Genomic DNA, 12,286 nt, shown 5'->3' with positions numbered 1-12,286 from the left:
ATGAACATAATAGAAAGAAAGAAAACATAATTTCTATACACATGCAGGAACACAAGTATTGTTACAACAAAATAAGAAGGAAATACTCATGATAAGCATAGTCCTCATTTCTGTAACTGGACATAGGTCATAGCTGGTATTTACATGTACCTTCTTCCACAACTCATTCTATATTTCTTTTGCCTTTTGCAAACATATCAGTTGTCCATAGATTTTCATCTAGTCATATAACACAAAAATTATTTTCTTTTTATTGGTGCATTATAGTTATATACAATAGTGCAATCCATTTTGCCCTTTTAGTACATAGCACATAACATAATTTAATTAAATCTTTATTCTTGAAGGATCTGTGTCAGTGGTTTGGCCTGCATTTGGGTTACTGTAGTTTTCCCACTGAACTTAACCACAGGTCATGTTAATATAAAATGATAGCATAAGGATTTCCTGTATTTCACACATATTCTTCCTTCCCTCCATTGTACACCAGTATCCAATTTACCTGTGGTCATTAGGGTCAATCACACCAGTCAGGACAGTAACTTCCTTTTCTCCCTGTTGCTACAGAGGCATGAGCAGTCCAGGGTAATGGATGGCATTCTCAGTTTCCAGCTCAGTTAAATCATTGTTGTGTCTCCTGGTAGAAGCATTCCTTTCTTTGGAACTAAGACATTTAAACAAGCTCATTTAAATACGATTACAGGACAAGAAACAAATATTTTTCTAGCAGGTAATAAAGGATAATGGTGCATGGTGCTATTCCCACTTTCACCTCTTGATTCCCGGGCCTGTGAATACTATCTACAGAAGTCAATAAAGAGATTCCTTATGATTGGAGGCTAAGAATTCCCATAGTATTCTGTCTGGAAGCTGGAGGCCTTGGAAAGTTGATAGTTTAGTATTAGACCAAATTAGATGACTGGAGAAATGGAAGAGCCGATTACGTAAGCCCCAGTCTGCACCTGAAGGCCTGAGAATCTAGAATGCCAATACTCAAGGGCAGGTGAAGATGAATGCCTCAGTTGAAGCAGAAAGAGAAAAATTGTATGCTTCCTCTGCCTTTTTGTTATATTAAGCCATCAATGTATTAGATGATTCCCATCCACAATGGTGAGACCAATCTCATTTAATCAATCTATCTATTAAAATGCTAATCTCTTACAGAAATATCCTCATAGACACACCCAGAAATAATGTTTTACTCAACATCTAGGTGTCCCTTAACCCACTTAAGGTGACTCATAAAATTAATTATCACACATTTAATATCCAAAAATTTACACTGGGCATAATGTCTCATCTTGGGTTGTAAGAGAGGTCAATTGTAACAACTTATCCTTAACTTTAGATGGAAAATTTTGACATGTCCCACATCACTAGAGCTGTAGAAATTTCACTGACATTCCTGGACATTTAGTAAATTTGTTTTCTAGTCACTGACATGTAAATGTCTCATCAATAACTCCAGAGTAGTTTGCTACTTGCTTACTAAATTCAGTTGGAAGGATGTCACCAATGTAATAGACCAGTATGATATTTTATGGAAAGAAAATTGTGCTGTATATGTGTAATAAGAATTGTAATGCATTCTACTGTCATTTATTCTTTAAAAATCAATTAAAAATTTTTAAAAAGAAAATGTAATCAAGATCCTTGCAAATTTCAAGTATACCCTAGTAAAGCTGCTGGTGGTGGTAGGGGGCGGGTCCTGAAAATTAATGCATGACATTATTCTAGAGTTGATAATATTCCTAAGGCAGGACACCTTAAGTATTTATGACATTTGGGATCTTAAAAAAAAAACAGTTTCTGCTGTATGTTATTGTGACTCATGGAGAAAAAGTAACTTTCAGATTGATAAATTTATACAAGAAACTAGGAGCTGTGTTAATTTGCCCAAGCAACAAAGTGACAACCTGTATCATAAATGCAATTAGGGTTGCCAACTGTTTGAGTTTAAGATAATAATCTATTGTTATTCTTCAAGATCACCTGTCTTCTGAACAAGTAAAATACCTGTATGGAATGGGGATCTAGAGGAAATTACCATCTCTGCATCCTTCAAGTACTTCCTTGTGGCACTAATATTTGAAATTCCTTCAGAAATGAGTAGTAGCACTTTTGGTTGACTATCTTCCTCAGTAGAATCAGTTAGGTGTTACATTTGCCCTTTTTGGCAATAATTTCTTAAAGTTAAAGGACTTATATTTGCCCTTTTTGGCAATGATAGCCCTCACTTTAATAGTAGATGCTAAGGGAGGATGGGAGTTCAATACATGTTATAATTCAGTCAGTTGCAGGCTACATTTTGCATTTTATTTTCAGCAGTATTAATCCCCTAGGTACATAGGGTAAGAATACCTTTGAGGGCAGGCATAGAAGTTTTTATATCATATTTGCAGTGTTTGAGTTGAGAGTTCAAATCTCTGAGTTCATTCTTTTTGTTCTTCACTGTGTCCAAAGACAATTTAATCTTATTATATTCATTAGTAGCAACATTTAATCTTATTATATTCATTAGTTTCCAAAAATGTTTGAAATTATTATATGCAGTCATCCAACCCTTGTTCTTTATAAGTGGTGGATTATCTAATGGTAACATTTTATATATCACTATTGTCAGATCACAGTATGGACTAACAGTGCTCACTTTACTGCTGGAAGTCGTCATTAAAATCATTAGCATCTTTGCACCTAATCAAATACGAAGAGCAGATCTAGAATAATGGAACCAATTCAGAAATTTTACCATTAAAATTATTATCCTCTAGAACTATGTGCATTCAGCAAACTGGAAACTTGGCACAGCCAATGATAGAATTACGGCTGGGCTAAAAGGCTTCAGGACCAGAGGAAGTCAATGAGTTCCAGTCTAAAAGCTGGCTGCCTAGAGACTCAAGAAGAGTCAATATTTCATTCCAAGTCCAAAGACTGGAAAATACCAATTTCCTTGCTCAAAGAATCAGCAAGAGTTCCTTCTTACTCCCAGAGGCATCAACTCTTTTTGTTCTGTTCAGGCCTTCAACAGATTGGATGAGGTCCACCCATATTGCAAAGAAAAATATGCTTTAATCTATTTATTGTCATATTCATATCATCACAAGTGCATTCATAGACACGATAAGAACAATGTTTGATCAAATATCTGGGCATCCTATGGTCCAGTCAAGTTGACCCATATAATTACTCATCATACAATACTGAACAAAAATTTTGCACATTAGAGAAATAAAAATTTCAAATTAGTTTAAAATATTTAAAAATTCTAAGACTTTTCTTTTTGATTCCAATGTTACCTATTCAAAAATTTGCACAAATCTTTCTGTAAAGGTCACTACCTCAACTACCTTTGCTTTATGGCCCTTGAAATTATACCCTTTCTTCAAGCCATACTTCATTTTACCAATCAAATTTAATTTCTTACACTCTGTTCTCCTGCAATATTTATTTGCTCCTCTTTTAGCATTCAACCAGCTTGTCTTTTGGTTGAGATGCAGACATGTCTGTGTATTGCCTGTTTCTCTCAGTAAGTTCTTGAGCTGCTAGTTCCAAAGAGTTGTTGATTTTAATCCTCTGCTGAACAAAGTAGAATGTCTTGTTCTTGCTAAATGTTTAACAAATGTTTGCTGAGATAAATAAAATGTCTTAAATAGAAAGACTTAATCCACTATTTCAAAAATGGAAGAATTTACCAAGATGAATAGTGGATCATATTTTAAACTCACCTAGTTAGAATTTCGGACACATATTTTTCATATTAAAGGTTCAGTACCAATCCCACATTTCAATTTCACACACACGGAGCAATTTCCTGACTGCATATTAAAAACTGCAATCTTTTGAGAACTCCACCAAAGAGTCCCCCTTCCCCCATACATTTTATCTTACACAAAATGGCCCACATCTGAAGCTTGAGTAAACCTGTGCAGAAAGAGAACCAGTGCAGAGTGTGGAAACTGCCTTGCTATTATTCATAATTGCATTCTTGGTACAGTTAGGATAAACACTTACTGTACCTTGCAGAATAAACCATTTATTTCTCCTTGAGCATTTCCTTTCAGAAGAAAATTGAGTCTGCTTAATGAAAGGGTCGGCCAATAGTGGCCTGAAAATGATACTGATAAACAATTAAAAGTGTCTTAAAATGTGAAGTCAATTTGAAATAAAAAGTTGTTTCCATAAATATGGGGTGGTAGACACTAAGATATTGACAGAATTAAGAGGTAAGAGAGTTGAAATAAAGAATTAGCAATTGAGTGAATTTATATATTTTCACGCTAAATACATTTGTGGTGTTGGAAATTCTCTCTCTCTCTCTCTCTCTCTCTCTCTCTCTCTCTCTCTCTCTCTCTTTCCCTAAACTATTGACAGCCTTGAAAATTTCCAGGAGAAATATCCTAAATTTACTGAAATCCAGATTGGTATATATTTTGGCTATCAGGATGCTGGACATGAAGCTTTGGGTATCAACCATAGAGAGAATGTAATGTTCACCGATCAACTGGATTTAGAATCAACACTGAAGATTTCAACAAAGGATTGGTTCACCTTGTAGAATAGAGAAATATTGGCACCACAGATGGCCTTTGTAATATATGGGTTTTTCCATCTGGAAAGGGCTCAATGTACTCTGGACCACAGGATGCCGAAATTCTTACTGCACTTTCTGGGTTTAGAAGACTCTAAATAAAAATAAAATAAACATTTATATTATATTTAGGCGAAATGTTTAATGATTTGATATTATGCCCAAATAAATTTAAAGGGAGATGAGTCTGTCCCTTATCTAGGTGTATCAAAGAAATTTTAGTAGTAGATAAAGGCAAGTTAAGATTAGTGTAACAAATCAGTGTTGTTAAGAATTCACTAGTGTTCTTACTATAATCAGTAATGGTTGGCAGAACACAAGGCTGCCTGAAAGATTTTCCTGATGATTATTTAAAAACAAATACTGTCTCTGTCAAACAGCTCAGAAATTTTAGTACTAAAACACCATCAACACAGGGTTGCTATGGTTTGATTATCGTTTCAGTGTGTCTCCATGCCCCAAGTTTTATGTTTTGGAAGTTTTGTCCTCAGTGTGCTGGTATTTTGAAATAGTGAGACTGGTAAGAGATGAGGCCTAGTTGGAGGTCTTTTGGACCTTAAGAAAATGCTCTCAGGAGACTGAGGTTTCTTCCTCTTATACACACTCCTGCCATGATATAGTCTGCAATGTTATGCAGCCAAAGAGACCTTTATCAGAGCTGAACAAATATGAACTAAACTATGTTCTAAATAAACCTATTTTCTTGATAAAGTTCACAGTCTCAGGTATTTTGTTATAGCAACAGAAATCAGATTAATGTAGGGAACTTATCTCTTAACTGCTATGTGCCCAGAAATCAGACAATGTCCATTACAAAACAACTAAAACCTCCGTTGCAAGTTTGAATGGGTGGGGTTACATAATGTATATCTATCTGCCCACTCAGAGTCTTGGCCACTGGTGTTGCTTAAATAGGCTGAATTTCTGTCTTTTTACTTTATTCTTTAATATTTGACTATTATGATATATAACATAAATAACAAAAAATTATAGGTGGGGAGATAAATTTAGGACTTCTTGTCATTGTCAATGTTATCCTGACTCCTCATAATCTCAGGGAAACAGTCTGGATTTCACTTTACTCCCAATAACATCAATAGAAATTATCTTTTTAAAATTAATAATAATAATAAATGGGAGATTAGTAGAGTAGATCAAGGAAATAGGGAGAGAGCTGAGAAGAAACAAAGAAAATGTTCTCGTGAATGAGATTGATCAGGTTATGTTATGTGCAGATGTGAATACGGAATAATTAATCCCACTATAATGTACCAATTAAATAAAATAAATGATTTTTTGTTTGTTTGTTTTATTTTTTTGGTACCAGGGATTGAACATAGGGGAGCTAAACCACTGGGCCCACCAACCCAACCCCTTTTTACATTTTCTTTCTTTCTTTTTCTTTTTCTTTTCTTTCTTTCTTTCTTTCTTTCTTTCTTTCTTTCTTTCTTTCTTTCTTTCTTGTTTTTTTTGATACAGGATCTTACTAAATTGCTTAGGGCCTCATTAAGTTGCTGAGGCTGGCCTTGAACTTGCAATCTTCTTGCCTCAATCCTCTTGAGACACTGGGATTACCGGCATGGTGCCACTGTGCTCAGCAAGAAATTATCTTCTAAAAATTCAGCTATAAATTTTCAATGTAACTCTGCTTTCTTTCTTTCTGACCTCTTTTTTGCCTTTTTTTTAGTAATTTTTTTCTCTAAATCCCTTTTTCTCCCCTCTTCTTTTCCTTTTTTTCCCTTTCTTTTTTCTCTCTCCCTTCATCTTTTTCTTTCTCTCTCTTCAGGTCTGTGTTTTTGTTTGATAAAACACTCTCCGTCTCTCTATCTTTCATTCTCTACATATAGATAGAAGGATGGTTGATAGATACAGAAATACAGATAGATCTGTGGATACAGCAATCTATTTTAAATCTGTATATTGATATCTACATTTATATACAAAAAAAAAAGATCTCACTTTTATTTGAAGGACATATCAAATGTAATTGTGCAAACTATAGGTATTTTAAAGGGGTTATAGGAGTATGAGATATTTCCTTTCTGACAAATAGCTAAATATTTCCACAGAAATATCATTAGTAGATGAAATGGATTCCTAGAAATATTTTGTGAATTGTCACTACTCTGAAGGTAAGAAAGGTAAGAAACTTATGCAAAGGTACGATGTCATTTTCATTAACTATATTTATCTTTTTCCTAGACAGGTGGAAAAAAGAGAAATCCCACTTTCAATGAAAACATTTATCAAATAATTATTTTTCCCCAGTTGGAAAATAACTAAAATAAGTAGCACTATTAAATCAAATTCATTTGGCATTTTGTAAGCACATAATAAAGTCTTACTTATGAAAAAAGAAGGAACTTTTTTTTTTTGGAACTTTGTGGCATAGTGGCTGGAGAAAATTTTACAAGGGTCCTCATTCTCTTTGGGGAGCAGGGCCTGTTGGGATTTTCTTCAGCGAATCCAGCATTTCTAGGAGACTTACTGGCCTGCACAGGCACTTGTATTGGATACAGTTTAACAGTATTTATTATGATTGCAAGAAATGTTTAGTATAAAATTAATTGTATAAACTATATCATGAATTTTTTTAGTATAAGGAAATGTATATGAAAATTCTTCAATTCAAAAACTAATTTAAAAAATAAACAAAGAAAGCAAGATTTGATCACAGGAAAAATAATGAATGTTTCTTATAATATTCTTAGAAGTATGAGTTTTAATTTATATCTACTCAAGATGAGAAAATCAAATGCTTCTGACCTTCATTCTTACTCCTCAGAAGGAGTTACTAAGAACATTTTCTGGTATTTATATAGCTCTTATTAATGTGTATATTTCTCTCCATTTTGCTTATTATACTTTGACATTTTTCTATGATGAAAACTACAGGCATATAATATCAGAATCATAAAATCCATCAAAGTGTTATGCCAAAATTTATTTAACTAGTTGTCTTTGGTGAACAGTGAAGTTTTCCCAACATTTTTGCTAAAAATGCTGCACTAAATATCTTTACATTTATATCTTTGTCTGCTGAAATTAGTAGATCTGTAAGACAAAGTCCTTACAAATGTATTATTGAGTTCAAGATTATTTATGATTTAATTTTGATAGATGGCGTCAAATGGTCATCAAGGGGAATGTGCCTAGATCCATCTCCCCATCTGCTCCAGTAATGGGTAATATTACATACTTAACTATTTTCCCTATCATTCAGGTAAGAAAACTAGAATAAAGTGAAAACTTGAATCGCAATATTTGGATTTCCATCTTATTATGCAGGATGTAGAACACATTTTCATTTGATTATTGCTATTGCTATTTCTATTTCTTTTCCTATTTTCCACGATAGTACATTTTTAACATGTAGCACCTCAACGAGTCCTCTTAGTTTTTGCCAAGATTCTTTAATAGCTACAAAAGAGTCTTAAACTGCATGCCTCCTCATGATTCCTGACCCAGGTCCATAATCAGGACTCTACTGCCTCATTCAGAGAATTAGGAAACACAGAGAGAGAGGAAGTGGGAAAGGGAGAGGCAGAAGGAGCAATAGAGAGACCAGAGGTGAAGTTATCAGTGTTCAAAAGAGACTGGCAGTTAATTCCAGAATTTTCTGTCCACCAGACAGTGGTAGAAGTCTACAGCAGTATCACAGCACTGCATTCGATTTGCAATGGACAGCCAACATATTCCTCAATGTCCTTTAACAGCATCCTTGTAAATAAGTGACAAAAGTATCTGTGTCTACAAATCTCTTACTTTATCTCCAGCCCTGTGGAAATTATGCACCTGGGAGAATGACTCCAGCCACCAGGTACTGTGAGGGAAACATGACAGGCAGGGAAGGCTTGCACCTACGTCCCTTTCCATCTGCGACTGACTGCTTTTGCTTGCAACACGGTGACACCCCTCACCTTATTTTTGCGTCAGTACTATAGAGTAATAAAACTGAGGAATCATTCAGAAATATCCCAGCTCCTTCCTTTATTGCCACCTTTAGAAAGAAACTTTGCATTCATCTTTCTCCGTTTCTAAAATCAAGCAAATAAGAACGAACTTTACTTTTTTCATCAGTTATGGTTAATCACTCATTATCATATCACCTGGTGCCTAAAGGACTGGTTGCTGGCCTGTGTTAAAAAGAAAAAAAAAAAACTTGAGGGAGGTAGGAATAATATACAGAAGAGCAATGATGATAATATGAGTGGAAAGAGAATACAGAGAATTCTAAAAATGGTGAAATTGACATTTAATCTTTATTGTTGTTGTTGTTGTTATTATTATTATTATTATTATCATCATCATCATCATTAAGAGGAAAGGGGCTCCCATTCTCCCTCTGTTGCTGCAGAAGGATTATTTGCAGGTGGGTATAAGGAAGCAGATTCTGCGTGGGGTACCACCACAGCTCCATGGCTCTCAAAGTAAGTGCAGGGGCAAGTCCCCTGATCAGCTTGTGAGACACAGGACAGGAAGCTGCCCCTGCTTCAATCTTCCTGGTTGAGACATTACCCACCCTTTCTTTGACATTAAGGAATCTGGTGTCCATAAGAGACACGTGCAAGCTTCAAGTTAATAGACTTAAATATTTTAGAAATTACCATATTATCCTTTATTCTTTATCTATCACTCTTTGAAAAACAAAACAGCCCTGTGTATTTAATAAGACATGACATGCTGGGTATACAAAAACCAAAACCCGAAAACTACACAACTGTGTGCATTTTCCGTTTAAAATTTAAAAACCACACTGGTTTTGGACAAAATTTGGGAGTCAGTAAAAGTAGAAATCTGTTTTTCTTGATTGCAAATAGCAGATCACCAACCAGCTACCAGGGGAATAAGTCAGCAACATTTTAATAATTCTGTTTGCACTGAGTTAACAAAATAACAGGTTTCCATTGAATGAATATGATTCTGTTTACTCGATGACAAATATAAATTGGGAAAAAAAGAAGTGTCTTTCAGAAATTCCAGAATCACTTAATCCATCTTTGAAAATAGAGTTTTCTTAAAATAAGGCTTGGGTTTTCTTTCTTTTTTCTTCTTATTTTTTTTCTCCCTTCAGTACTGTGGAGCCTAAGCCTTGATACGCTTGAACAGTAAATTTCCTGTTGTCCCTATTTTAGTCATTTCCTACATTCCATTAACAGGATATGGGAGGAGTGGCTGTTTCCCATTTATCTAATCTATCTCTAACCCTGGAAACTAAGGTTAAATTCAACTACATTCTTGCCCATGATCTGACAGACGGGAATCACTCGGCCAAAGCAACCACCCACTTAATTTTTTTTGTGAGATGTTATTCTTTCCAGATAGTAATAATAAAGGGCTAGAGAGAAAAAAAAAATCTGTGTCACTCATTCAAAAATACCTGAAATTTTTCGAACATGAGCAAAGAGAAACTATAAATAGCTTCAAAATTGTATTATACAAATATGAAATTTTCTATCCTGATTATTATACTTTCTGTGGTAAAATTTTAATTGTTAAATGTTTAACTAATGATGGTGTAATATGAATATTTTTCTTTTCTTCATACATGAAGATGACAGTATTGATCCTGGCACATTGGGCCTTTAATTTGGATTATGGTCTCAAAATGAGGCAAATGGAATTTTCAATTTGTTTCGTTATAATGGAAATGGGGAAAAATAGACAAAGTAATCAAGTAAGAAAATCTAGAATGAAGGTGTGAAAAGGAGGCTGTCATTTTACAATGAGCATCATGTCTTTTACAAGGGCACAGAGCAAATAAAATAATAAAATAAGGATTAAGGGTAAAACTGTTTTTTTCAGGGTCAAAAGCCTTGAGAAAGCTTCACTGCCTCCCTCACAGGTCTGTGAATGGTCCAACTTTTCCTCTAAATGAAAAGGGATTTTCACTTCCTCATCAGTTTCAAGGCCTCATCTCATCCCAGAAGAGCTGCCTTTTGGGAAAACTAGTGATTAACCTGGGATTCTGGGAGTTTGCTTTGCTCACTAGCAGAAATAACCAAATAACTTTAAATATTTGTCCTAGGGTACAAATGGGAAGAATAATAAGTTAGAAACAAACTAAAGGCTGAAAATGTAATGGTGGTTTAAAAAAAAAAAACTGTTATGGGTAAATCTTTTAGCTTTAAAAACCTTACTGAAAATTTTCTTCAATTTTCTACATGTTTAAGAAATAACTGCCTTTCCCATTGTCCTACGTTTGAATTCTAGAAGTAAACATTGAAATATGACTTACAGCAAGAGAATCCAAAAGTATGACTTTGAAAAAAAAATTAATGTGATGATAAAAAGCAACCTATCCCCAAATTAAAATGCCTCAAAGAAGCTGTGATTAGTCAGTCCTCAGAACTGGGGCACAAAATGACTTGGGATGTGATCTGACCCTTCATTCTCTTTCGTTCTGGGTGGAGTTAGAGTCTCACCAACATTCTATTAGCAGGTTGGTGGGCACTGATCCCAGAAGCTTCATTTTCCTTTACTTAAATATACATTATCTATTGAGGGCCACAGACAAGTGAAGATGGCGCCTGGCACTTTGCCAAGAGGAGTGGTTTGAGAAGTAACGCCAGCGAGCCATCAAGATGATGGAGATTCCTTAATGACTGACTGCTGTGTCTAGATTATGTCAATTAAGTTAAGCTGTGTGTAATCATTAAGATGATGAGGATTCCTTATTGGTTGACTGCTGTATCTAGTTTATGTTAATTAAGTTAAGCTGTGTGTAATTAGTTGGGTATATATACTTCTCTGTTCCGTAATAAAGTGGCTCCCACTGTATCAACCTTCACAAGTTGCTTGTCACCACCCCTCCCACCCCCGTTAGTTTGCCCAGCCAGACTGTGGCAGTTATCCTTTAAACATGAAGAATATTTTTTTTTTTGAGATAGATAGAGAGAAAGAGAGAGAGAGAGAGAGAGAGAGAGAGAGAGAGAGAGAATTTTATTATTTATTTTTTAGTTTTTGGCGGACACAACATCTTTGTTTGTACGTGGTGCTGATTATCGAACCCGGGCCGCACGCATGCCAGGCAAGCGCGCTACTGTATGAGCCACATCCCCAGCCCCATGAATGATATTTAATAATAATGATTTAAAGATTATTTCTTATTTTCATTAATCATCTAATCGCCTAATTATTTGCAAAATGATTTGATATTCAGCTCTTCAACTCAATTTGGTTTCATAAGCAAACTTTTCAACCAGAAAGAATACACAATCTGATTACACAGGTATAGCTATTATATTTCTCCTCATAAATTGGAAAGATTTACTAGACATCTTGTTAAATAGGGCTGGTTATGGAGATTGGATTAGAAATGAGACTGCAGATGATTGATTGTAAAAGGGACGGTTTTCAAGATTGACAGTTCTGGAGGAAGGAAATCAAATTGGGGGCATCACAGAGATAAGAAGATTTTCCTTCATTGGTGTTTCTAAACCCAAACTAGAAGAGCTAAAGAATCAAACTGGCAGCAATATCTGGAAGGAAATATTGAGAACTAGACACCTCCCTTGTGACATGTTATGAAACCTCAGATAGTGACAGGATTACATCAGATCCAGTCTTGGGAAGAACAAAGTGCTGCATTGTGTCAGCTACTCAGTCACTTCTCCTCCTGTCAGCACAAACAAACATCAACTTTTTCCTTGGAAATATATCTCTCCCATTGCCATTTCCCAATCTGTGTCTTGTGGT

The sequence above is a fragment of the Callospermophilus lateralis genome, chromosome 8 (assembly GCF_048772815.1).
Source record: "Callospermophilus lateralis isolate mCalLat2 chromosome 8, mCalLat2.hap1, whole genome shotgun sequence".
Taxonomy (NCBI): Eukaryota; Metazoa; Chordata; class Mammalia; order Rodentia; family Sciuridae; genus Callospermophilus; species Callospermophilus lateralis.
Note: the sequence above shows the minus strand (reverse complement) of the source record.